General features: G+C 47.1%; 1 protein-coding gene across 3 annotated transcripts in view; it reads right to left on the bottom strand.

Moving 5' to 3' along the window:
- LOC144128326 (DNA damage-regulated autophagy modulator protein 1-like) overlaps positions 1–25,376 on the bottom strand; it is a 73,803-nt gene extending 48,427 nt beyond the window's left edge. Inside the window, exons 1-2 of one of the 3 annotated variants that reach the window (XM_077661648.1) lie at positions 25,235–25,376; positions 2,265–2,439 (exon numbers count right to left, since the gene is read on the bottom strand). The gene's annotated coding sequence lies outside the window, so the exon portion shown is untranslated. Of the gene's footprint in view, positions 1–2,264; positions 3,037–25,234 lie in introns of those variants that run through there. The other 2 variants (XM_077661649.1, XM_077661647.1) reach the window with 2 other exon arrangements.
- Between the last annotated feature and the right edge of the window lie 1,397 nt (positions 25,377–26,773).

Genomic DNA, 26,773 nt, shown 5'->3' on the forward strand with positions numbered 1-26,773 from the left:
TCTGCCCTACGAATGTCAAGTTTCATAACTGGTTAAGTAAGGAGTTGCCGTGCTGGCGGCGCACGTGGGGTCAGTCTGAAGACATCTCAAGGACGCTTTCCAATACGCAGCGTGGAGTAAAGAATAAAGAGCAGAACACGAAGAATAAAGAGCAGAACACGTCAGCCCAACGCCGCGAACACCAACTAAAAAGAATGCACAAGGCGAAATGACCCTGGCAGACTTCCAGCAAGCAGCACAGACGGGAAACTGAGTTCCGAGCGGCGCTCGCTCACGTCTTCAAGATTTCGCATTAGAAAATTGTCGTTCTGACAGAGTTACGCAAAAGTTCCTGACTGCCTGCGGCTTTGGAAACTCGCGTGGAACGATGCTGAACAATGAGCGTACCAGTGGTTGGTAGGGTACCGAGTGTCGTCGTCTTCGTCGAAGGCATTGCGCAGACGTCTCGTGACGGAAGGCCATCGGGCGAGTGAAGGGCAGTCCTTACGCGGCAAAGCTCGGAGCGCAGCGAAATTGCGCGAACACAACTCATAAGTTTTTTCCCCAAAAGAGCGGATGTCGAGGCAAGCTAAATTTCACCTCAAAGTAGGGAATCGTAGAACGCGGAGCTTGACAAAAGTACATTATCTTTACGGACGTGGAAGCAAGTTGTACACATTGGCAATGAAGGACGCGAACTTTAAACTAGAAATGAGCAGGTGGCCTCACGTCAAACAAGGAAAAAGGCGACGCTAGCCCGCGGTGTGGGGTTGAACAACCTCCATCCGACCGGTGCAAGTGTTTACGCAGCCGCAGCTCCGGATCTCTGCACTCTGCCTAGCTTTCAGTTCTAACAAATCCTGGTGCGGAGCGTAATAAAAATGGAGGATGTTCAGGAGAACAGCAGCTCAGCGAAGAGTGTTGACAGGAGGAAGTGTTTAGAACATGGGATGATAACCGAATTACTAAACTGCCGCTGAAGCCTCGCGGCCGACATAGAAGCCAGAAAGGATCATGAGGTTAATTAGAAAATCGTGAAATCACCGACTTATTGTAAATGTCTCGGACTCAAAGGAAAGTCACTTACAGTTTACAGTAGATATCGGGGGGAGGCAATACGAAAAAAAATGACGCACTGTAATACATGTGCCCTGGGCAATGGCATAACGCATGTCTGATTTTCTGCCGATTAACACAGTATATATGGGATATGCTTATCACAAACAAAACTTCCGAAAGTGAAATAAGCGACAGTAAAACAAATATCGGATTCGTGGTGTCATCTAGCATCCTCCGAAGCGTTGCGTACTTCAATCAAGAAAAAATAAAAGCACGAAATCCGGTACACTATGGGGAAGCAACGTAAACATTAGAAACAAATCACTACTCTTAACAAATGCAGTGATAGAGAGGCATCTTCCTGTCTCCCACGTACTCCATGAGCGCGTTAGTAATCGTGTTAGTAATAAATAATGCGCATTTCACTCACTTTTTTTTATCAGCCAATCGTTTGGTTGCCTTCCTATTGGTGCGCTTTTACTATTCTAAAGAAACCATCCCTGCGGAAGCGTTGTTGCCAAGTAGAACACTAGGAAGACTCACAGCTGGCACGCTCCCAACCGGGCGCTCTGTTGTGCTCGCTTTCTGCAGCTGAAATCCTAGATGTGGGTCAGCAGATATCAAACCGCATTTTTACCACTCCGCTAGATCTCTTGCGCGTGCTCCACCACCGAGGTCATTCAAGCAAGCTAGGGTGTATATTCGCTGATCTGGCAGGAAGAAAGACACCATAAAGAACGCCAGTACTTTATGTCGAATTCCGGCTTGGAGAAGTGAAAGCGAGTACCATGCTTTAGGCCACCAAACTAGAGCACCAATTCTCGAGGCTCACGAAAGTTATGTGAAAGCAGAATTAATTTTCGACTACGGTCCACCCCATTGTTTCCACACGGCCTAACAAAGCCCATTTGTGTAACTATCACACGTCAACGGGCGAAGACAGGAATTTTGCTTACCACATGCGACGGCGTCAACATCGTTTACGCAAACGAAAGTCCCACATACAACCCCGGTCAAAACAGAAAACGGCGATTTCCATGTACTGAAAAAAATTCCGTCAAAGTTATCACGAAGTGGCAAAAAGAGCAATGGACAGCAGCGCAATACAAGGCCGGGCTCAAACCAACAACGTAGGTGACCGGTATTTTGTGGTGGAAGGATTTTCGCATTAAAATGCGGCTGCAGCACTAGCCTGACGAAGTTCCGGAATAAAAACGCTCACTTACCCAGGCGCCGGCGATGTCTGAGTCACTGGGCTTCGCGTCGCGCGCCACCAAACAAAAAGCAGAGTCCGTGCCGAGCAGAGGCGGCGAAGTAGACTCGGACGAAAGGAGCTCCTCCTTCCGGCCAAAGGAAACCCGACGTCACCGCACACTTTCGTCACAGCTGGAGTGGTCCTATCTGCAGCGGGACGGAGAATTGCATCCAGCGTTGTCTCTCCTCCGAGTCGCGCAACTTCACATCTTCGCACACGCAATATGTATACGTAGTAAGAACCACGCTAGTGGTAATGGCGGGAATTAAAAAGGAAGGTGGTGAGGAGGAGCGTGGGTGAGTGGCGGCGATTATGTTACAGTGATATTCGTCTCGCTGGCGCACTCGGGTGAGTCCACTGCCGGCGTTGTCGGAAAACCAGTTTTCCCCTTCGCAACGTAGCAAAGTGCGGTCCGCCGGCGGCGAGTAGCAGTGAGAGTCCGAAGGGCAGCAACCCGTGCGGCAGAACCCCCGCCACCGCAATCTCCACCGGCAATCGAAGCCGCCAGGGGCTGCCTGCACTCACGCGAGTTGCCCTTGAACGCCGCGGGGCAGCCGGCGCTTAGCGCTTTCACGACAACGCGTGGTACACAAGTCCTCGACTCCTCCTCCTAAGGCCGTCGAGGGCATTCTCCCCGTCGTCCGCCGGTCCTGCCCACTGTATCCAGCGTCGATCGAGTGACGCATACTTTTGGTGGATACACAAGCATACCCTGACGCATGCGCTGTTCAGGCACTCCAGCGAGTCGACGCACTGCAGTGGACCAAGAACTCGCAGCTACGCCACTGTTTCAGCGCTCCGCTCTCGTGCCAAAATGTTAGCGTTACGCGACGTGTGTGCATGCATTCTATCTTCGGGACGGCAGTCGTTACTTAAAAGTATGTCCCTAAAATGGGCGGGTAAGAGTTGATCCTATGAAAAACGCGCGTGGAGGTTTGGCAACGAGTTAAAACTACAGAAATGAAGTTTCAGGGGCGAAAGCGGATCACCCTGAACACTACCTTGGTGGCATAAGCAGAAAGGAAACTACGCCTTGTACTTTGCAACGCAGGATATAGGTCAGCCTTGGAGCACAAGCAGCATCTGATGTAAGATTCGTGAGAAAGAGAGCAGTTCCATAAGTCACTCAGAACCCTCCCCGCCGGGTTTATCCAGGTCCCGAGTTGTTTTTGGTACCGATATCTGTTCTGTTGACCTGTATGCCTAGATAGTGCTCTGTTCAGCGATCATACGTGACGCACCCTGGTGCTGGAGATTGTTATTATCGGCCGCGGCATTGAAACAAAATTTGTGACGACGGTGTCCTCACGGACGGAAGTTGTGATGAAACAAAGGTCTCACTACTTTGCCTATACATTTGGGCTATATTTGCTCGATATTGGTTCATTCGTTGTCTAATTTAAACAGCCTCTAGAAGTGCCCACAGGTTCTCGTTCTGTTACACATCGTGTACACATCGCTTGCATCTCAGGGGCAGTCAAAAGCGCAGCAGAAACAGTACAAGAGGTAGGTCGCTGAAAGAACTAAGATACATTTCTATTAGCACAAACAAAGGGACAATTTGCTGTCCTCCCCGAAAAAAAAAAGATATTAAAGGGAATAAGCGAGTACCGTCAACACATATTCTTGAAGGTCATCTTAGAGCGAAACAAGGTGAGACAAGGAAATATTGATGCGATTCCGCGAATTCTGTTGGCTTTGTTTAACTTCCAGTTCGGATGAACTGTTCTTGCACGTGCCAGGTACGTCAGCCTTAATAAAAAAAAAAAAACACCAGTTTTTAAGCCAGCTGCAGCAACAGCTGTATGTTAGTGCAGTCGGTGGTGTCCGGCGGATGTTTTCCAGAGGTTACTGGAGAAGGTTGAAAGCTGAAATGTTTTGTAGGTGCTATAGGCTTTCCTTTATCTCCTGTGCTAAGCGCTATATGTGCGATAATAATGCGATAATTTTTTTTTCTCGCCAGTACTTGAGTCCAGTAGGGAATGAAAGAGTTTGTCCGGGCCAGCTTTTGCTGACGCATTCGTCTGCACGTGGTCACTGTGCCGTAACCTCTGCTATATATTTCTGTGGTAACGCCTCTAGAACGGACCGGCTGTGACTCAAAAGAAGCAGGTTAGGTGTGGAGTGGGAATGAATGGTGAATTTTCATGCCACCAGGTTTAAGAGCGTGCGACAGGTAGAAGGCGTAGAATTTGTGAACACAGCGGTGCGTGTTGAAGTCGCCACCAGACAGAGCAGAGAAGAAAGACTCCGAACTTGCAGCGTGCTTTGATGAGTGGAAAGAGGAGCTAGATAGGAAAAAGCAGGAGAAACGACAGTTGAGAGAGTGGCTAGTTGCAACGGCAGACAAGCCGATGAAGTAAGTGTTGATCGATTGTACAACGACGTAGCCAGCTAGGTCAAATAAATTTAGGCTCTCAACATCTCCGAGAGAGGCTACGCGGAAATGTGTCTAAGAAGGTAGGTAGTGACAGCGAAAAAAAAGTTGAAGCAGTGAACCGCCCGAGAGGTTTGGTTTGGTTTACAGGGGTTTAACGTCCCAAAGCGACTCAGGCTAAAGATACAAATAGAGAGAAAAAAGTAAACAGAGGGGAAAAGCCAATTAGGTTTGAAGAGGAGTTTTAATGGTGGAAGGGCAGCTTCGGCTGAAGAGTGCCATGTCATAAGGTACTTTTGTGCGGTCAAAGGCCTGTTTTCCAAGGATTTCATCCCTGAGGAGCCAAGCACCGGGCCAAGGGAAAGCTTGTACTCATTGTATCACCGGTGGTTACAAGGCAGCACTGCAGATCTAACCCCACACCTCCTGCATGAGGCGGTTCCTTAAATGACTAAGCCTATGCCGCGGTCCCAATGAGAATTAAATCGACAGCTAGCGCTGAGCAGTTTCGTGGATACCAAACACATGCACGAATGAGTGGAAGCCATGATAACAGGAGTGAGGGAGAGTGCACATGCTGAGGGGGAAAGAGGTGGAAATTGAGACGCTGACTGCGAAATGCATCAAAGACTTGTGAGCATTGGTTTTTTCCAGGTGCACGTAGTCGCATGCACAGTGCCGACAGTGTGTTATCAGAGCAACCGCAAGGAGAGTGCACTTAGTGCTCTATTCGAAACGAGAAATGAGACCAGGTGAAATTCATTTCAAGGAATCGGGCGTAACGAATAAACATAGAAGATGGACGCAAGCATAATTTCCAGCAGGAGGGGATTAGGGGTAGTCGCCTTTTATGGGGTACCATATTGGGTCGCAGGGTGACGCGCGGCTGAGATAGTTGGCGACGTGCGGCTGTCGGCATCCACCGTTCCTTCAAAGCTTCGCACACACTGTGGCAGGACGGCGGATGACAACGGCAGCACGAAACGTGGTGCAGTACAAAATAGGGAAAATAAGTGGAAACATAAAAAGAAGTACAGTAATAAATATAGAAAAGCCAACAACACAGCCTACAAGTACATACAGGGAGGTAGAACGAAAACTAGTACTAAACTAGCCTGGATTCTGAGGAACAGTCGGAGTGTTAGAGGTATATGTTTTTGCGCAAACGCATCATCGGGATCTTCAATCGCCACTTATTGATGGGTGTAAAAAGTAGTGAAGGCCGTATTCGGCAATTTAAGATGGCAAAGTTGGAGGCGTAGGGAGTTGAATAAGAATGGGGTGACAAAGAGCAAAGAACCAATGTGAGGAGAATTTGTGGATAAAAGGAATTAACGTAAACGAGTTCTATTAGTGTAGTGGTGCACTCTGGAAGAAAAAAATAATGCGACCGAAAAAAGGGGCCTGTAAATAGAAGCATATGAACGCTGCAACAGAAGAGTCAGATGGGTACAGTACAGTGCAGGAAAAAAAAAAGGAGACGACTTTGTCGAACAGCACAGCCTTATCATAGCACACAGACGAATGGAAGGCAGGGGACTTATAAAATGAAAACAGCAATTCTCATTCTGGAAGCGACTACTGCTTGATGTCGCAAACTTTGCACGAAGGGCTGAACGGCAGGAAAACGGACGGGGAAAAAACAGGGTACTGTCGGGGAAAATAAGGGGTTGCTCGTAATGTTTTTGGCCATTGGAAGAGAGATCAATTAATACGCGTCCGAAAAGCCCGAAAACAGCACCGGACTGACTGTGATCATTGAACTCTATACCACGATTAGAAAAAGTTTACAAAAGTAGGTTCAAATAAATCATGGACGGGAAATCAAATCTAAGCCATATTTCAGGGTGAGGCCTCTTCAGTAAACGCGGGTGTAAAGGTGAAAAGAAACATTGGCGGGACGCAGAAATTATTGGTGGGACCAAGTCTCATGGCAGCTTTCATAGAAAGAACATCGAAAAGCAGAAGCTAACAGGACAGGCAGCGAACTACTGACAATTTACTGAGGGCGACAAGAAGGTTTTAAAAGCAAGCCAAGACCCACGTGACACAAGAAAACGATTAACAGCGCACAAACCAAACAAATCTTCATATCAAAACATCATTCATCAAATACCATATAAAACGTTTGGCACGTGCACAGCAAGAATTCAACTGTCATCGAACTCTGTGAGCCGAAACCAAGACCAGAAAGAAACTAGTAAACATGAAAAGTGGCAACATTAAAAGCGTGAGCCAGATTAATGTTACAAACGAAATGTAAATTCAAAAGTAAAATTTAGCAGTAACAAAAATGCATCAAAGTGAAAGGTGAAAACCTGCTTGTCACTCTCAATAAATTGTTGCTAGTTCGGCGACTGTCCTGATAGCTCTAGCCATGCAACTCTAGCCACGCAACAATAAGAAGCCGAAATGACAACTTTAGCACGTCGAAAAGCAATAAGAGAAAATTAACAATTAGTTGAAATTAAAGAGAAGTATGCATGACAAAAAGAACACGACATCGTCCACAGAGTGATTCGAAGACACTCAAGGTTATCGGACCTCAGTCAGTGGAAAATAGTTCGAAGGACTGCTAAGCAGCTTCGCTGACAGCTGTGGAGTCGCCAACCGTCACCGATTATATTGAAAAACGAAGCATCTATGCGGTTCATTTGCGAACAGCTGGGAAAAATTTCTTGAAAATTGAGACAAACGTCTAAAAGGCTTGTTGAAGAGAATATCGAGAAGGAGAATTTTTGCATAATGAGGACGAAATATTTGTTTTATATTATTTCATTTCCTTCAAGGTAATGAAATGAGAGAGAAGTGAAATGATACAAAACAATTAAACGGGGCAGGAAATCATTATGTACAATCAAAGCTAAAAAATATTGTATATTACACCAACAAATAATACAAATTAACAGCGAAAATCACAAACAACAAATATAAAACATCATCAAGAAAGAAACATGGACACGCCAATCATTAGGCCTAAAAAGGCTCCAATAAAGGCGGAAAAACAAATGCTCTGTATGCAGCCAGAATACGACTAAATACCATTGCCACCAATTCCTAATCTCGGGAAGGAAACCAGAAGTGCTCCACTTGCGACTTGAAATCACTTTCAGCTGCAAAAATTCCTTCAAGCTCGAAGACGGGCCGAATGACCTCGATGTACAGGAATAATTAGAAGGACAAGATTGAGTTCTTCGGGGAATCGACGATAACTTTGATGCAGTAGAAAATACCAGTGCGGAGAGAGTCAAGGACCAACCGGACGGCTCAACCAATGAGGCTGGCTTATCAGGGGTATAGCAGAACGAGGTGACAGAAGGTCGTCGTAGACGAGACCTTGACTCGTCTGCTATCACGTAACGGATATAAAGCGCTAAACTCACGAACGACCTCCATAGATAGCATTTTTATGTATTACACGTGTGCACGACAAGGTAAACCATATGGCCTGCTAGGACAAATAGTACAAATGAAGGGGGTCTTGCTAGCGAATGCCTTGCGTTACTATGAAAGGTCTGAAAAGAGATAAGTTTCATAGTGACATGGGAAGAATGAACAGCGCAGAAAGAGTGAAAGCAAGCAAAGGACTCCGGGCGAAATGACCATCATACCTTGCTCTTTTACGCGAAGAGAAGAAAGAAGAATGGATTTGGTATTTTTTCAGGTCGACGATTGGGACATTGGAACAGGAGTTGTCTGCCAGAGCGGAGGTTGATGGTACCATTTTTCTGGCTGACAAATGAAAATATTTGGCAAAGATATATCGGTAGGAAGTGAGGGCTCCAGGACTTTGATTTAGACCAGAAATATATAGTGTTATAGTGAGTAAAGATGAGCCAAGCATTCTTTCACAGCAGAGTTTGAAGTTAACTACAGGTAAAGCGGACGAGTTCCTAATTATGCAGATAAATCATAGAATGAATGCATGCGTAATTAGAAAATGTACAGAAACAATGAAATCGAAATGAGATGCAGCTGTCATGAAGGATAGGGTGGTCGGAGGCCATGATCGATATGAAACAAATTGCTGAATTCCGAAAGGAGCCGGAGTACAGGCTCTAAAATTCCGAACTCTAGTGTGTGTAAGGTATCTGGCACCAGCTCTGGACATGAAATGAAGCAGAAAGTAATTAGAATGCTAGCTTCAGGGGCCACATGTTACGCAATTAATTAAAAAAATCCAGCGAGATACAAGGCTATCAGGATATTACTCCGTGAAGAAACACTCCATGGCTCAGCGTTAAATACAGATTTCAAGGGCAACAACATTAGTCTGACTGAAATCCAAATTTCAAGAAAAATATTTACTGGCAAAAAAAGACTGCAAGATCAGCCGGGCGTTCGAGCTCCACAGGGGGTCTAAAGAAAACTGTCGTCGCCGAGAATTCCGTGGAAGCGCTTTACTTTTCGTGATTAGCCTGTGTGTGTGTGCTAGTCTCAAACATTTAAGGCACAGGCAATATTTGCTGCTACTGTATGTAAGGTAGGACGATGATAGCGCATATTCTTTAATAATGTTAGGCCCTTCGGCCTCAAGTTAAGCGTTTCGGATATTTGTCGTCACGTTAAGATTTAAATAGGGTTGGGTAGAAAGACAGTTTTCTGAAAACTGAAATGCGTATACGACACGATTCGCGAAGGGAAACCAGAAATCAAATACACGAGGATAAAAGAAAACTGGCACAGTTGATTCGGAGGAGTACACCTCACCTGAGTTTTAATTGCTAACTACGTGGCGTATGTTGGCCCTCAAATCTAATGTGGAGGCTACTCCATCTGTATATACCTAACGGAGTTTCACAACCTTTGATGACTTTAGCCTCAGCAATAGCCCTCTAATAAATTTCCAGTTGCCTGTCGCATCGCATCAGACAATAAGCCTTATACAGGCACTGGGGACAGGTTGAATTTGACGTGCATCAGTTGATTTGCAAGTTCTAATGAAAAAGACGCTGCTTTCATTGAAAGCGAAGGTTTTGTAAGCTAGGAAAGCAAAGAAACAAAGTGGTACGATTTTAATGTAGTTGAACTGAATAGACATGAGAAAAAACCCTTGCTTGAAATGTGCTCAAGCATGGAACGTTGAGATTGACATGCTCATCCTCAAGGTCACCCTCCCATCACTGCAGCTTGCGCGATGCTTCTCCGAACTAACCCGAACCTACCCGGGTTACTCCGAGGCTTCACACAAGGTTTATGGTTGTAACCATATTAAGTAGTGCTTGCGCACTAAAAGACGTACAGGTTTCGCCACCCTCGGCTATTTTCGCCAGCAAACAGCCGCGCGTCGCGAAACTTTTTTGTGTGGGTATCTCTGAGGCTAGGCTACATCGCCACTTGATTGCAGGCGTAGTTCCAACCCAAGCCGGAGTTTTTTTCGGTGTTGAAGCCATGGGTTTTAATTAAACGGCGGAAAAATATTTAAATTAATTTTTTTAATCAATAAACGAGGCTTTTGTTGGCGGACAAGTATCGCTACAGCCAGAACGAGTCAGAGTCGATTTTTGCACAGGGCAAAAGTTGGATGGAGTTAACCAAAATGCTTGAAGGAGAGCAGGTTACTAGTCATGGCACAATTTGCGCCACGAATCTGGGCCAGTTAACCCAATCACACGCCGTAGTCAAATGCCTATTTCGCCACCTAAATCTGTACTGTCATTTTAGTTTATTCATCCGTTAAAAGATACACTTGGTAAATATCAAAAATATTTAGCTGTGCATGTCTTTTTGGGGATATGAATTATTTAGTTTTTGCGTGCCGATGTTGCCAGAGCGAACAAAGGCAGCGAGGCGCCCGCAAATGCCGAAGTCAAGGGCGAACTCTTCACGTTATACACCTCGTTTTTCCTCTTAGCAAAATGTTCGATCGAGCGGCAAGGACGATCGCTAGGAGCGGCATGGTAACGGTTCATGTGGGCGCCGTGTTCTCGCTAGGTTGTTCGCCTCTGCAGAGCTTGGTATGGACGCGAACGGTAATGCAACTTTTTTTCCTCCCTTTCACGCAATCTGGAGGGAATCGGCCAGATATAGCCGCGGATTCCACGTATTTCGTTCAAGGTTGCAGTTAAGGATTTAAGCATCCCAGTGAGACAAAAGGCAAAACGTGTTTGGCATCTTATTTGTAGCGATACCTACATTACGGTAGCATTTCTAGCCTTCAGCGTGGCGGCGCGCAACCCTGTGGCGGCGCCGCCACCCTGTGGCTGCGCAGTGGCTGATCACGCGGTTCGTCACGTGGTTGGTCACGTGACCAAGTTCCACTCGGCCAGCTGTAGCTTTCGCGTCACTCCAGGTTTAACTAGAGCTAAACCACCGCCAATTTTTCTTGTTCAGTTTGGTTTGTATGCCTTATATATTAAACGCAGGACAATGACATAAAAACGAAGACTTCAAGAGTCGCATTGACGTCACTAATACTGCTGCATCGTTGTTTAGGCAAACATGCGAAGCCATGTGAGCGGTTTCCGCCTGCCAGATGTTGACAACATCACTGGTAAACAAGGCGCTATCTTCAGGAAAGAACTGCATGCCGAGTTAACGCCAGTTATCGCATCTTCTGCTTACACATGAGGTCACAGCGTCAGCTTGACGATCATTACGGCCAATCAGGAAAAAAGTCATCTCCATGTCGCCTGCCCGATAGGATCTTAATCTTTTAGTGTTGGAATGTATTTTAAAGCTAGTATTCACGGTTTTCGGCATCCGTCACGTCCGCGGTTTTGTGCGCAAGCACAAAAACCGTAGCCACCAATTACAAAGAGTACCCGTGGTACCAAGTGCGTTCGCTGTCCTTAAAGATACATGGCCGCATACGTGCTACAAGCGGAAAAATGAAAGATACTTCTGAGCACATTTGACTGACACCCGCTATGCTTGGAAAAATGTAGGCTTAGCGAATAAATGTATGGCAAAGACACGCTATAGGGGATTTAGTAGACTTTCTAGAGGTATCAAATGTGTCGGATGAATATAAGGCTCACAAAGCACACATCGCTGAGGATGCTCTCTCCGGCCAGCAGGATAACTTTCTAATTGGTTGCCATAGAAGGCAGAAGTTTTGAAAGCTCCCGCCCCATTGCCTGCATGGGTTAAGTCTACTGAATAGCATGACCACGCAAGCCACATGCTTGTGTTTCCGTTGTCTACCAGATGAGCGGGGATGCTTTCTGTGAAATTTTACCACGGGCAACGCCAGGCATAGGGTCGTCCACTGCCAGCTCGAACACGGCTCCATGTCGCCGGCGCTCCGCGGAGCGCCTCTCGCGGGCATCTGGCCAACTACTGCGCAGACACAATGCGAGTCGTAGGCGGGTGTTCCAGCTTTGTCGTCTGCTACAGCACGTCCCTACGCTTGCCTCGGCCTGTAGCAGCTGTAGCCGGCGTACTGTAGCAGGCGACAAACACGGAGCACCTGCCTACGGCTCTAATCGCGCCTGCTTCCCTAGGTGCCCGCGAGAGGAGCTCCGTGGAGCGCCGGCATAGAGTCACTGCATCCAGTGACTCTACGCCGGCATAAGGAGCCTACTCTAAACACAAATACACCTATATGGGAGTAAAAAAGGAGTGAACTGTCCTATAGCGCAGATTCTTTTATAAAAGTGTGTGCGCCAGTGGACAGTTTTACACACTTTGTTAAGAGTGTACATGTACTACGGTTGGCAAGGAGCCGCGTTCAAGGTGGAAGTGGATGACTTTGTACCTTGGAAGAAATGACAAAAGCACAATGTATATTTCGGTTCAGATTCTTTGATTTTTAGCATATGCTGGCTTGGGGACGTCGGAATGCGAACAAGCCCAAGAAACCGGAACAGATGCTTCTATTTCGAACGGCTGCGACCACGTGCCTCAAGGCGTCGGACACTCAAAACCACCGCAGAAATTTCGAATCTACGGTTCATCCCATTGATTTTCTGAGACCATTGGAAATAGTTGGCGTCAGTGCAGGAAGTATTATACGCGTCAAATTAGAAGCGAGAAAGAAGATTAGGCCATGATAATCTCCATGTTCGCGCAGAATCTCTCGGGACTCTCCGGTTGTCTGAAAATTACAAGCTTAAAATATCCTCATTCAGTTACGCGGTGTTCCTAAGTAACTGAGAGGTCCTAATCCCTTTTGTCTCGGGGAAGGTGTTTTTCAATTCTACAGAAAATGTAGAAAAAAAATGAAACACTATTGTTCCAGTCTTTGAGGCAATGCACCGTTCACTGTAGTCCGGTCGAGCATCTTCAAATTTCACTAAGCCAGGCCAATCCAAACCGCCAGCCAGGCCAGGGTCGAGTCAGCGCATCCCAACCAGCCGCGAGGAGCTGTAGGGCTGGCCGTGGTCGGCTTTGTCGTTGTCGTAGGGCGGACAGTTGAAGTCTCTGTTCACTGTTGCCGTGTTGGCGGTGGCTCCATCCCTTCAGATTTCCTGACAGTTTTTCGGTGCGCCTGCCCATTCATTCCCACAGTTCTAGCCGGGTCTTCGTTGCCTCGACGCATGTGTGGTGTCAACGGTGAGCGCCAAACTCTCGGCCAGGGAGCACGATCGAGTATCACTGAGAAGCCTTGGACATTGATGCAGGACGTGGAAGAGGGTCTCTGCCGGTGCACCGCGCAAGCGACACGTCGGGTCCAAGTCAAATAGCACGTGGCGGCGATGGTTGTGAGCAGAGCGACTGTGAGAGCTTAAAACAGAAGGACGCTGCCTGTGTCTCCTGGCGGCCAAAAGGTGGCGCTAGTAGTTGAGTCCAGTAAAGGTGGCATGATTTCTTCTAATTGCCATTTCTGGTGCGCATTAGAGATCTATGTCTGCTACCCCGCTGTTATATCGTTTCCTTTCTTTTTAAGTGTCATTTCCTACATGCCTAAGCATTCATTCAGTTCACTACGCCATGTATACTTAGCAAGCCTTTGCACAAGGTGTCTAACGTTGGATTGGACTCCTACAAGAAGGACACGGTCCTGGCAAGGTATACGCATTATTGACTGCCAGCCACGTTGCGAACATGGTCACACTAGTCGTGTCCATCACTGCACTGAACTGGAAGAAGGAAATGTTGTTGCTTTAAATGTAATTTTGAAAGACCTCGATGAAAAGATTTCGAGGTTCAGGATGATGGAAACAGATGAAAAAACCGGCATCTGGTTGCGGTAAAGCTTTCCAGGTAATCAGAAAGTTGAAGAATCGAATGCTTAGCATTGCGTTTCAACACAACAGTTGCCTATATATATGATCCGATCGAGAGAAATCAGCCATAAGGCATATCCAAGCACACAAAGCAGACAGTAGTGGTCGAGCTTATTAGCGCAAGCAGGTTCAAGTTAAACAGCATGGCTCTGCGACCACTTGCTTTTGAAGTGGGCCTTCGCCTGACACCGCGAGAACTGCTGAACTAAGTTGAGCATGACCAATTCAGCGTAATATATATCCCTTCTAAGGTCTGACTTTATATAGTAGGGGGTCTAAGTGGGAAGCAATCACGATTTGGCACGAAAGTTTGCCGGCCGACGTTTCCCACGATTGAAGGGAAAAATAATTTTCCTGGGGGGGGACATTCCAGGAAGCATGCGAGATTAAAAAGAAGCGATGAAGAGAGAAGTAAAGAAGTAGTTTTCTTCTCCGGGGAATGAACAATTTTCTTTTGAACCGCTCAGTCTCTAGAATGGAAAGGGAATCTTGAAGTCGTAGTAAAACACCTCTCAACCAGTCGCTTACAATGTTGTGAGAAATAAAAATTAGGATTAAAATGAGTAACTTAGGATTAAAATGAGCAACTGTGGCTATCATGCGCCAAACACAAGGTTAGATTATCTGCTATATAAGTGTATGCATGTCATGATATTAGATTTAAAACATTGGAGTTGCGTTTCCCCTTCCGGTGGCGATGAGAGGAAACTACTTGATGATGAAATCGGGGTTTCTTGATGACCCGGTGGTTCTACTCGCAAACATTCACATTACTCAAGTAAAGGAGAAGGTTAACTATTTATTTACAACATAGGTAAAAAAAACGAGAAGAAACAAAGCAAGGAGAAAACTATTTACATGACTAAATCGAGGATCAGACGAATTCAGCCTCCGCTCAACCCAGAGCGCTTGGTTTTAAACCCTCTGTCTCCGCCCTTAGCGGGGACAGCAACCAATAAGATAACAAACGACCCATCTCGCCAATCAGTGGTTAGGGAAAGGAAAATAAGGTCCGCCCACTGATCAGAGATTGGGGAAAAAGTTCTGATTAAAACATTTGGGAAGGGAGAGGTTGCAATCAAATAGACAAACAGCACAAACGCGACCACCCTCTCCCACGGCACCCACGGCCCAGCCGTTACCACTTTCCTATCTCTTTCGCACACGCGACAAAACGATCCCTAAAGTGTTTACAGAATACACCGCACGAGACGAACACAGTCGTTACGGGAATAGTGGGTTTCCGGTCACTCGGCTAATACTCAGCCGTATCTCGTGCGCCCCCGAAACCTCGTCATCCCCTTAACAACCACATGTCGACAGCTGTACATGGTTAGCGTTTTTCCCGGCGGGTCATCCCCGTGACGGCGCGGCGTAAACGAGGACGTCCGCCGCACGAAGGGGAGGCAGGGACGGGACGGGCCCCTTTGTTGGGGACTTCCGACCCCACTGGAGCGGCCTTCCTTGCGAATACAAGACCAACGAGTTCGCGGAATGGTCAGCGAACTCCACAATTGGCTTTCTTCAGAAACTTACAAGCAAGAGAAAAATCGACGACGTGCTTGTTAGCCTAAAAGCAATGCGGGATGGAATGGAATGTGTTCATTGTAAAATGCAGTAAAAACTTTTGTTCTAAGTTCTTCGAGATGCTAACACAAGATTAAATTGTGATTAACTGTGAGCTCATCAACACACATTTCACATACAGGTTTGCCTTTTTTTTGCTAATAAGAAGCTATTTGTGATGTGTCTGTGACCTATGCGTAAACGACATAAAATTACTTCGATAAAACGCTCTTTATGGCGGCATGCTTTCCATTCTTTTAAAACTGGCTTTATAGAATGCAGCTTGTTTCCTTCATGTTCCCAAGAAGCTTGCCATTTGGCTCCTAGTTTGCTACGTACTAACTTCATGTGATCTCTAGGTGGCAAGTTCGCATGTTTTATTTCCATGGTTCTGGGATGAGCAGCACACATGTCTGCTCTCTCATTGTCCCTAAAGCCAACGTGACTGGGAACCCAGCAGAATTTTATAGCGTGTTTTTGTGTATATTGCGTATGATGCTGCCTATCAGTGGCTCCGTGGCATTTATGGAGTTTAATGCAGTACGGACGCTCAGTGAATCTGTATGAATGATGCTGTTTTTTATGTTTTCATTTGCCGTTTTCTGTACCGCAACACAAATGACATAACACTCAGCGGTGAAAACTGTAGCACATGGGGGCAGTCGTACTGCATTTTCAATTTGTCCTTGTATTACTGCGCTCCCAACATGAGCATGAGGTTTTGACCCATCAGTATAAAACACAGTATAATTTCTGTAGTTTTCTTCCAGTGCGAGTTGTTCTTGTATTATATGCTCAAGTGGTGTACAGGATTTTTCGAAAGCGTGTTAGTGTGACGTCACACACTGTAGAGAGAGTGTACCACGGTGGTAGTGGTTCGTGTCTTGGGGCAATACTTTTAATTTCATTTAGTATGTTCAGAACTTCGAATTTTTCTTCGAAGCGTAAGAGCAACGGCTTAATCGCACGAGGCTTATTGAAAAGAATTCGTGATGGGCATTTCGTGACAATAGGGTAACAGATGCTCAGGCTGATAAAGGATTTTGAGCATGTATGTACAAGTTAGGGAAGTTCTTCGATCTTCTAAGTCAGGTTCATTAGTTTCCACCTACTGACTTGCTATTGTGGACGTTCTGTAAGCACCGAGAGATAACCGTAAACCAAGATTTGGAATAGGATCTAGTCGTTTTATGTAGGACGGTCTTGCTGAATCATATACTATAGACCCGTAGTCTAACTTAGAGCTAACCAGAGAACGATATATATGCAACAGGCATGCCCTATCAGACCGCCAGCGTTTTCTTGACAATAGTTTCAGCACATGGAGAGACTGGGAAGCTTTTTCCTTTAAGTTTTTTATATGTGGTAAGAAAGTGAGTTTCCTTATCGAAAGTAACGCCTAAAAATTTATGCTCTTATTTGACTGGTAGTGGGGTTTGGTTTAGATATAGTGTGGGATCGGCCTGTAGGCCTCGTTTCAAAGAGAACGGAACCGCTGCTGTTTCCTGAGAGGAGAAAATCTAAATCCGTTTCTATCTAACCAGGTAGCCAGTTAATTTACTGTCATTTGTATCTGTCGCTCACAAGTAGGTACGCTGGAAGACCTGTATGCTGTTTGCAGGTAATCTACGTAAACTGAGTACATTATGCATTTTGGGATTACTTTTCCCATGGAGTTCATTTTAATGATGAGTGGGGTACGTCAGTTTCGTGAGTAAAAGGGTCGGAAAAGGTTGCGCCTCGACTCTGCACGTGCGGTTGGTGAGGAAGTCGCTCAAACAGCTCAGCATCCTGCCGCGGATACCTAGGTCCGCTAGGTCACGGAGGATACCGAACCTCCACGTGGTATCGTAAACCTTCTCCAGGTCGAAGAAGACCTCGATACAGTGTTTGTTGTGGATGAATGCTTCCCGGACAGTTCTCAAAGCGTACAAGGTGATCTGTTGTGGAACATGTCTTTTTAAACCGGCATTGGTGCATATCTCAAAGTTGCCGGGACTGTAGTATGAAGGTTAGTCTGACGTTTAGAATGCTTTCGAATGATTTTGCGACACAGCTAGTGAGTGCTATTGGTCTGTAACTGAGGGGACTAGTTGGTGGTCTGCCAGGTTTTAGGAAAGGTACCATGATTGCTTCTTTCCATGCTTGAGAGATTTCTCCAGTCATCCGTATTTTATTTAAAAATTTTAGAATTATTTTGGAATTTGTGGGTGTAGTTGGATGAGCTTGGAACTGTGGAAAAATGCTCACTTAATATGTTGGCCTACTCTTCTAATGTTGTTTGAGTACCGTGTGTTAGCTTCGGAAATGTTAAAGGTGCAAAATTCCCTGTGAATTTCCGCACCTGTTCCCACATTTTCTTTGATGATATTGAGCTGTTTATCGAGGATATGCACTGTTGCCATGACACCTTTTCTGCGTTGCGTCTAATGTATCGTGCTTTGCCTCTAGCCCTTTTGAAGCTGAGCAAGTTTCCTGCTGTGCAATATCTGCGAAGGTTGTCCCAAGACTTGTTTTGCTGCTTTTTTTAGCCAACTTGTATTCATTTGACCACCAAACTTCCCAAATAAAACGTCCCAAATAAAATCATAAAAAATGGAGATACAAATCGGGGCAGGTCATTTTTCCAGAGCTGGGACAGCAATACGTGTCTTTTCTCGTATTCATTAAACATATGCTATTTGAAAGAATAAAATCCTAGATGAGCTGTCCCCTGGAATCAGAATAAGGAGTGTGCGTTAAAATCCCCAATTATCACATATGGCTCAGGAAATTGCTAGAATTATAATTAATTTAAAATTAAAAGCACCATTTTTAATCTGGAATGAATTTAATACAGAATTTGCATGCCTAAAAGCTAGCTTTGCGATTCTGAACAAATTCCAGAACAAACAAATTGTGGCAAGAAGCACAGGCGGGCATTTTTTGATTGTGCAAAAGGCGCCACTTATCAAAAGAAGGTTGCGGAAAGATGAACAGCTTTTGACAAAAATCAACCAGACAACGGGGTTTACTTAGGCGTATAGCGGAGCCATTACGGCACCCAATTAACACCTAAATACCTTGATAGAAGAGGCGATGGGTTCTCCTTATCTTACAAAAATTTTGAGCTTAACGGTTGCTACAAGTGCTCTAAGAGGTATCAGAAAACACGTCGGCTTTTTTCATTTCATCACCATAGTCCTGCGGACACAACGGTTGTGATCAGAACCCGCCGTCTCGTGACTAGCAGCTTCAGGCTACAGCCGCTGAACAAACGTGCGGAGTAGAGCCAAGGCTTGCGTATGGCCTACTGACACCAGCACAACAAACTTCGAACACTTATCAAAACGACTGCTTGTAGCACATCACTGCCGACCGAGCAGGTATAAAATTTTGTTTACAGAAACTTGCAGACCACCAAAAAGAACTTGGGGTGCAATTAACGCACATTAAGATTGAAATTCGATAGCATTAGAGATCCTCATTTTAGCTACTGTGGTGTGTCATTTGTCTTCTTTTAGTTTTTCTTTCTGAATTCTGAAAATCAATGAAGAAAATAGATATTCTCCGCGAGCGGAAGAAGATGGGCATTCTTGTCTAACCGAAGCCAAGAACTCGTCCTAACCGGATTTTCCCGGCATTTTTTTTCTCGCTTCTCTTCTCCCTTCGCCCTCTTACTTGCTTCTCTCTTCCGTAGGCAGGTTTCGATGACGTCACCAGGTCACGTAACCTCTTTCTACCAATCCTTAATTTCAACCTGCGAAGGTGGGGAGATTGCTCACGATCCGGTGGACCGGTTGCCACCTGTCTTAATGGGCCGGTTGCAAAGGCGTCACAAGGTCACGTGACTACTCAGTTCAGTGGGCTGGTTTCCGCCTGCCTCCGTTGTAACGTTGGGATGACAAAGTCACGCGATCTCTTTCGCCCAATCATGAATTTAATCCCACCTGCCACGGTGGGCAGGCTGTAATGAGGTCACCTGTCTCGACCAATAACCGAATTTCGTGACACACGCCGTCATTTTTCTCTCATGTGGACTCTAATGCTGCGCATTAATAAAATGAAGTGAATACTCAGTAACCTGCGTGCCAATTCTTGTTTCCGACCAAATTTCAGTTCCATGAAAGTAGGCATTTATGCAAACAGGCAGCCTTCGAGGACAGGAGCAAAACAAAAATAAAAACATAATACTCTCTTACGACTTTTTTTTTTTCAAAAATATTTCGCTAGCCAGCAGCCGGAGCGAAAGAGCAGGAACGCACTTCTAAATGTTCTTTTCGTCCAAAAAGCCTCCCATCCGCTTTATTTTGAGGAGGATAAGAATAGTTACCTAAACACCAGTTATCTAAAATAAACAATAGACCATTTTAAATAAATAGTCTAAAATAAAGATTTAGAGCTGCAAGGCTTCAAAATACATGCAGCTGAGACCACCTGGGCTCTTTGCCATAAGGTCGACGCCGCCATGAGAGAGAGACCAGTTGGGCCACTTGCTCAAAGGCATTGCCGACGATGCTTTCCAATTGCTCGCCTGCAAACATTGCTCTACTGATGGCGCCATCATCAAGGAGTGCTGCCGATTTGAGCCAGTGAAAGGCCGCCGCATTCCGTAGCCGCATTCCCGCCTTCCGAACGCAGCCGCGACATCTTCCTGTGAAGACCAGGGACCTCCATCCCGCGCACCCGCGTCCTTACCATCTCTACGCTCCTACCGTCCCTGACAGGAGCACGAGGATCGTACAACGCTAATTGGAGGCCCTGGCACCTATGGTATCTCCATCAAACGCCCCCCATAACACGCTGCCCGTCATGTCGCTTATTCAGGACGCCGCGAGGCAGGAAATCGCCAGCATGAATCTTTCTCCGGAGGAGTGTTCCAGTGGCAGCCAAGCCGCCCACCAGCCCCTCCACTCCACTGCGTGTTGCCGCAACCCGGTAGAATTGCGCACGGCCGATGACAACACCATATCTGCTTTCACTGCTCCCGCACTGGACGCATGTTCCGCCCCGCCCCGCTTCTCGCCCCGCTCCCAGCCAGAGCAGTCTGAACCCTCCTTCCACCACGCAGGGCGCTTTTACCGCTTCCCGCCATTGCAGATGCCCCGTCTTTCGGCAGCTACCCCGTACGTCCGCTTCACTTTGCAAAACTAGCAGATGCAGCTCCAAGAGGTGACACTGCATCAATGACCCTGACCAGAAATCCTCTATTGACCACTCGACCGAACTTCCTGGAGTCCACCGTGCCCCTGTGCGCGCCCTCAATGACGCCGGTGGGCCCGTATCTATGATGAGTGCTGACCTTCGCCGTCGCCTCCGCAGAATTCTCACGCCTGCAACGTCCCATGTGCGCGTCGCGGATGGTGACACCTGCTGTCGACGTACTATGTACTGCTCGCGTCACTATTGCCGGCCACAGTACCCCGGTTCAGTTCAGCGTTTTGACCATCTGTGCCCATGACTCAAACTCTGCATAGGTTTTCTCTACGACCATTCCGCTCTCATCGACAGCTCGGGGGATTCCTACAACTCTCCTCCAACTCAAGCTGCCACAACTTCAATTCCTAGCACGTCCATCGCTACCGCTGATTGTTCAATAAGGACTACACTCGCCTGCCGTTCCCTGCTTGCCGCTTGCCGCTGCCTCTCCGGATATTCCGTTCAACCTTCTGATCATTCTGGCAGTGAAAGCGACACCGGCCTGTTCTCGCTCTCTGCTACCGCTCTCATTGGCGAAGAACAGGGACGGGATTTCCCGCTACGCTCCATTACCGACCGCCTCAACTCCTCACCATCCGACCGGGCTATGCGCCGGTTTAGGCTGCGTAATGGGACTTTACACCGCAGAAGCCCACTGGTCCCGATCTTCTGCTCGTAGTGCCGAAGCACATTCACACTGATTTTCTCAAAGAGCTCCATGATCTCCCTAATGCTGTTTGTTGGTCATCAGTGTTGGTCCCTATAGGTGTATCGCGTACGACCGCGTGCGTCTTCGCTTATTTTGACCTCGCCTCTACCTTCTGTACGCCGCTATGCTGGTGCCTGCGATCCCTATCAGCGCCTGAAACGCCTTGCCACTCTCTCAGCGGGTATGCTCCAACCTATTGACGTAGCCCCCGAACCTTTCTATCTTGTCGGCTCAGACCTTCTTCGGCCCATTTCCTGGGCCCACCTCCGGCAACAAATGGGTTGCAGTTGATACGGACAGTGCCTACACAATCACGCGGGCACTTTCCACCAGTACTGCGACTTATGTTGCCGACTTTTTTCTGTACGACCTCATCCTCCGTCACTGTGCACCCCGCCAACTTCTTACCGACCGCGGCCCGCTGGTTTTTTCCAAAGTTGTCGACGACATTCCCGCTTCCTGCTCGAGTAAATATAAGCTGACCACCGCCTATCATCCCCAAACAAACAGCTTTACAGAGCATCTCAAGCTAACTCTCACCGATATGCTCGCAATCTACGTTTCACTGAGCAATCATGACTGGGATATCGCCCTCCCATCGTGACTTTCGCATACAACTCCCTCCTTCCTGACACCACCGGTTACTCATTTTTCTGCCTTTTGTACGGCTGCGAGCCCAAATGACCTCTTAGCACACAGTTTCCTATCCCTAATTCTCCGTCTTCTGAACCGCACGTGCCGACTATGCCCGCCAACTGGCGCGTTCCCGACTACTAGCCTCGCAGACCTCACAGCAGGACTACTACAACAGCCGCCATCGCATATTTCCTTCTCCCCTGGCGCCTTCTTGCTCTCGTCGCCATCTCGACGCGTCGGGCTTTCCGAAAAACTTCTCTCCCGATACGTAGGCCCGTACCGTGTGCTCCGCGAGGTGACCGCCGTCACCTACGAGATCGCTCCAGCCTTAACGGAGACCACCTCCCATGAAGCTCAGCGTTATGTCGTACACGTCTCTCGCTTCAAGCCCTACCTTTTGCCGTCCCCTGCAACGCCCTAATCTACCACGAAATGGTGTTTTTGCGACCGGGGGGCCGCGCGATGGATAATATGAGTGGAGATGAAATGAACCAAGTGTCAAGGTGGCGCGCGTGTTCTGGGCCTTAGTGCTCCGCGCTGCGTGCTCTGTGTGGGTTCTGTGCTCTCGGCCTGTGCGCTGTGCCCTGGTTGCTCTTGCGTCGTCGTCGCTGTAAGTCACGTAACGTATAGGTATCGAAGTATTTCTTGCCTTCTCCGGCATGCGCATAAAGAGCGCCCAAAATGTGGTGCACACGTAGCCGAAAACAAAGGTAATCAATAAAAATAATGCACATGAAGCTAATCTCATCATGTACGAAACAAGTTGCTCAAAATAGGCACAAGAGCTTAGTGCGGGAGATCAGCAGGCTGGAGCAAGGAGCAGAAAAAAAAGAGTATCAGGCACGCTAAAGCGTAGAGATGCAATAACGAAAGCAGTATAAGCGTCGAGTACAGTCGTCTAAGAGTTGCTCGGGAAATGACGTTCGAATATCGCGTTGGGTGCCATGAGCTGGTCGTCCTGCTGGGTCGCTGGCATATCCACAAACTTTTCGCGTTTCCACGCGGCTTCGCTCTCGCTAACCTTGGAGCTCTCCCGACGGCGCTGGCGTTTCCTGCGGTAGCGTCAAGTTCTCGGGCGTCGACGCTGTCCTTGCGAAGTTCCCGCAGCCGAGAGCCCTTTCATTCGCGGGCTACGCCGTTATGTTGACGGAGCTGGCTCTCCACCATTGACTCTTCTAAACGCTTTAGTGCGCTTTGAAACTCTTGTTTACGTTCTCGCGCCAGTACGTCGCTTCTTTCAGTGCTCCTCGGAAGAGCTCAAGGCGTCTCTTATCAGAGGAGCCAGGCAAGACAAAATGAAGAACCTGATGCGCACAAAGGCACTTTCACAGATAATCGCTGGCTTCTTTTTGCGTGAAACAAACATTCGATCAAAATCGATAACTTTAAGGAAAATAAGCGCAACGATGATACCACAAATGTACTGGCAAATTTGCATATTTTCTCTATTGTGTCAAGGTACGGCAGTCCATGCTTTGCCGGTAGTATAACAGAACCCAGTCATGACCATCTTCCTGATTATTAACCACTATTGCCCCTAAAACTTTTCGTGTCAGCTACTGAACAATTCGGCAGAGCACGTGAGCCTTTGGAAACTGCGGTTCCCAACCGCGATTCCTGCAGCCAAGGTAAAAGTGGGAAAAATGAGCCCAAGAATGCTTTCACAAATTCAACACATTCATATCATTTTTTCAACGCTCTTTCAACACTTGAGCGTACCGGTGGTCTCCTGTTTTTGATAGCACTACTGTCCTACTCAAGCACAAAGTTCTGCCAAGTACTGAAATAGTTGAGGCATATCATTTCGCGAAATCTGGAGGCAAAAACGCGTGCGATGCTTTTATCATGCAGCCGAACGAAGTCAAATTCCTTGACAGGTCATGCGCAAGGTTAAACTCCGTTTAGGTTCCTTCGTTTATTACATTTCGAGCTGCGCACTTCACAGTAGTTTTCTCTGTTCTTTGCCAGTTACAGTCTAAGAGCTATCGGTGCAGATAATTTAGTGCGCAAGCGAATCCTCATTTTTTGAGTGCTTCCAGAAATGTGATAAGAAAGCTGCTTATCACGCAGGGTGGAGGCCAAGTTCGTCGTTAGGCCTCACATAACGACCCTGGGAGAGCAGGCGACAGCGCGAGCTATTTAGCGGCTCCAGTGAGAGCGCCAAAGGGCGCTCGAGAGTGAAGCCGCTAGGATGCCTCGATACCACTTCCTTAGAAGACGCCAAGAACCGCACCGTCGGTCATCGCGCAATGTATATAGAGCACTTCTAAGAGCTGCCGTTGTAATTTTTTCCCCCTTTGGTCCAGAGCTCTCGCTTGGGATTACGTGAGGGGATACTCAGGCATCTATATATCTGAGTAGTACGCCAGGTTGAGCCGGTTTAATAAACTCGTCACTGAAGCCGTACTGGGCCGATGACTTAAAAACACTGTATACTGTGCGGTTATATCTGAAAGGAAAAAATGAAATCCCGCAGTTCAGCCCTACTTCTGCGTAGTCATGCTGAATGTGCCTCGGTATTCTATTCATTCCATGACCTCGCGCTCATAGGAAGAATATCGAAGTAACTCGGTGTATTTCCCCGCGCGCTGACACAAGAACCTAAGCATTTTTGGAGCGCGCATGCCCCATGCACAAAGCCAGCTTGACAGCTTCGCTTCCAGACGGGCGGCGCCGACACAGACATGAAAGAACAGGCTTGTAGGCACACATGCAAACAGGCGAATAATGTTGCGATAATATCAGCTCCATTTCTGCGCTGCTCGTTGCAGAATCTGTCTGAACGCAGAGGTCACAGCAACTGGCGTATGTGTCGCTGCTTGATTGTTTGAATGCCATCTCAAAGGAAAAAAGGCAAATGGCGAGAAACCTACGCTAATATATTTCCTCGCCAGATTTCGCAGCCGCGTCAGTCAAAGCGAAGGGTGCTCTGCATTTCAAATGTCCGCGGCTACTAGCACCGATCCACCAAAATGTTATTAGAGCACTTTGTTATACAACCAGCGGCCAGGTGCAAGAAAAAACCCGAAACTCATCCCGAACCAATTGTTTCTTCATTAAAAAAAGCCTAATTCACCCTATAAGCAGAATCTGTGGCTAAAAAAAAAGCAACGGCTCTAGTTTAGAACACTAAAAGACAATAGGGTTAACGAGAACGGGTTGTACAGAAAGGTAAGCGGATAAAGGTCAAGCGCCGGCATTTCTTGTTTTTCTGCGGTTCACATAAATATATAGCGGAAGACGAACACCACGAAATAAATTTCGCGTACACTCGAAGAAAGGCACCTTAATCGCTTATTACTCACTCAATGCTGGTGTCTTCTAGAAATAGCAGTAGCGTGCTTCAAGCCGACGGCGCTGTCCGGAGTACTGTCCTACGGCACACTGTTCTACGCAATAGCGAATACTAAAATGCCAAGACCAGTCACAAGCATAGTTGCGCACGCACACAGCAGAACAGCACGCAGGATCAGTATATTTCACTTCTGCCTTAATCAGTGTAAGTGGAAAAACGGGAGCGCGTGCTTATGTATCAGCTACCTACGTATCATATCAGTCCGGCGCATCTCGTTAGATACGCGTGCCCTTCAGTGCCACGCAGGGTGGTTATAACGTGCAAATAGTGCGCGAAGTTCCCGTACTCTTGTAAAGTCTGATTGAGATACCTTATCGTGGCTGCTGTTTGCTCCATCGTATATGCCTAGCATATACGAGGAACGCCACCAACAGGCAGTACTGTCATTGCACTGTTTGCGTTACTAGTGACACGAAATACAGCTTGTGCAAAAAATCTTATCATATTTGCCCGCGTTCCTTTCGACAGTATCCCGTCCGACACAGTGCCGCCGCTCTGCACTTCCCTTGCGTTACGCGAGGCTTGCGCGGGACCTCACCTATGCGCGTACACTGTGATGTTGTGGATAATGGAAACTATATCGATTTCGCGTGCCCGCGTTTTCTTTCCCAGCATGAGACACTCCCAGTAGAAAGCCTGAGGAGATTGAACGTTCTCCTGGACTACATCTCACGCATCGTGCACCCTGACAGCGCCCGAACTGAGCGGAGATTAGTGTCACAATCCCTCCTAGAAGATTTTAGAGTACAGTGGTACAGACGCAATCATTTAAAACAGTGACTAAGGCAGAACAATTGCAGACAGGCCATTGTAAGGCTAATTTCACCTTTACATTCACACTGCCACCACCACCCTTAAGAAAAGACTCCTAACAGATGGCGCTTTACTACAGCAGATCACTGGGAACATACAGAATCTTTAAGCAGGAAATTGCCAAAGAAATTATCTATGATAATTATGAAGGAAATTCCTTGTTATTTGAGGCCAGGACGGGAGTTTTGTAGACTAAGACATATAGAGAGAGGTACCACGAGATAGATACGTTGTGCGTTGCGTGCGGAGAGGAGGAGAGAACGGCTGAACACTTGGTACTTTTCTGTAAAGGGCTTCACCCTATAGTGGAAAGCTGCGGGGCTGGTTTATCCAAGGCATTTGGGTTTAAGAACAGTGAAGGGAAAGTAGATTTCAAGCGGGTAGAAGTAACCAAGCGAAGGCTATCTGATTGGTGGCTAAAATCAAGACAAGAGTAAAATTTCACAGTTCTTGGCTAGGTGGCTTGAACCACCGCCCGATTTAAAGGGTTCAGCCTTATCCATCCATCCGTTCGTCCGTCCGTCCGTCCGTCCGTCCATTCATGCATCCATCCATCCATCCATCCATCCATCCATCCATCCATCCATCCATCCATCCATCCATCCATCCATCCATCCATCCGTCCGTCCGTCTGTCCGTCCGTCCGTCCGTCCGTCCGTCCGTCCGTACGTCCGTC

The sequence above is a fragment of the Amblyomma americanum genome, chromosome 4 (assembly GCF_052857255.1).
Source record: "Amblyomma americanum isolate KBUSLIRL-KWMA chromosome 4, ASM5285725v1, whole genome shotgun sequence".
In the NCBI taxonomy this organism is placed as follows: domain Eukaryota; kingdom Metazoa; phylum Arthropoda; class Arachnida; order Ixodida; family Ixodidae; genus Amblyomma; species Amblyomma americanum.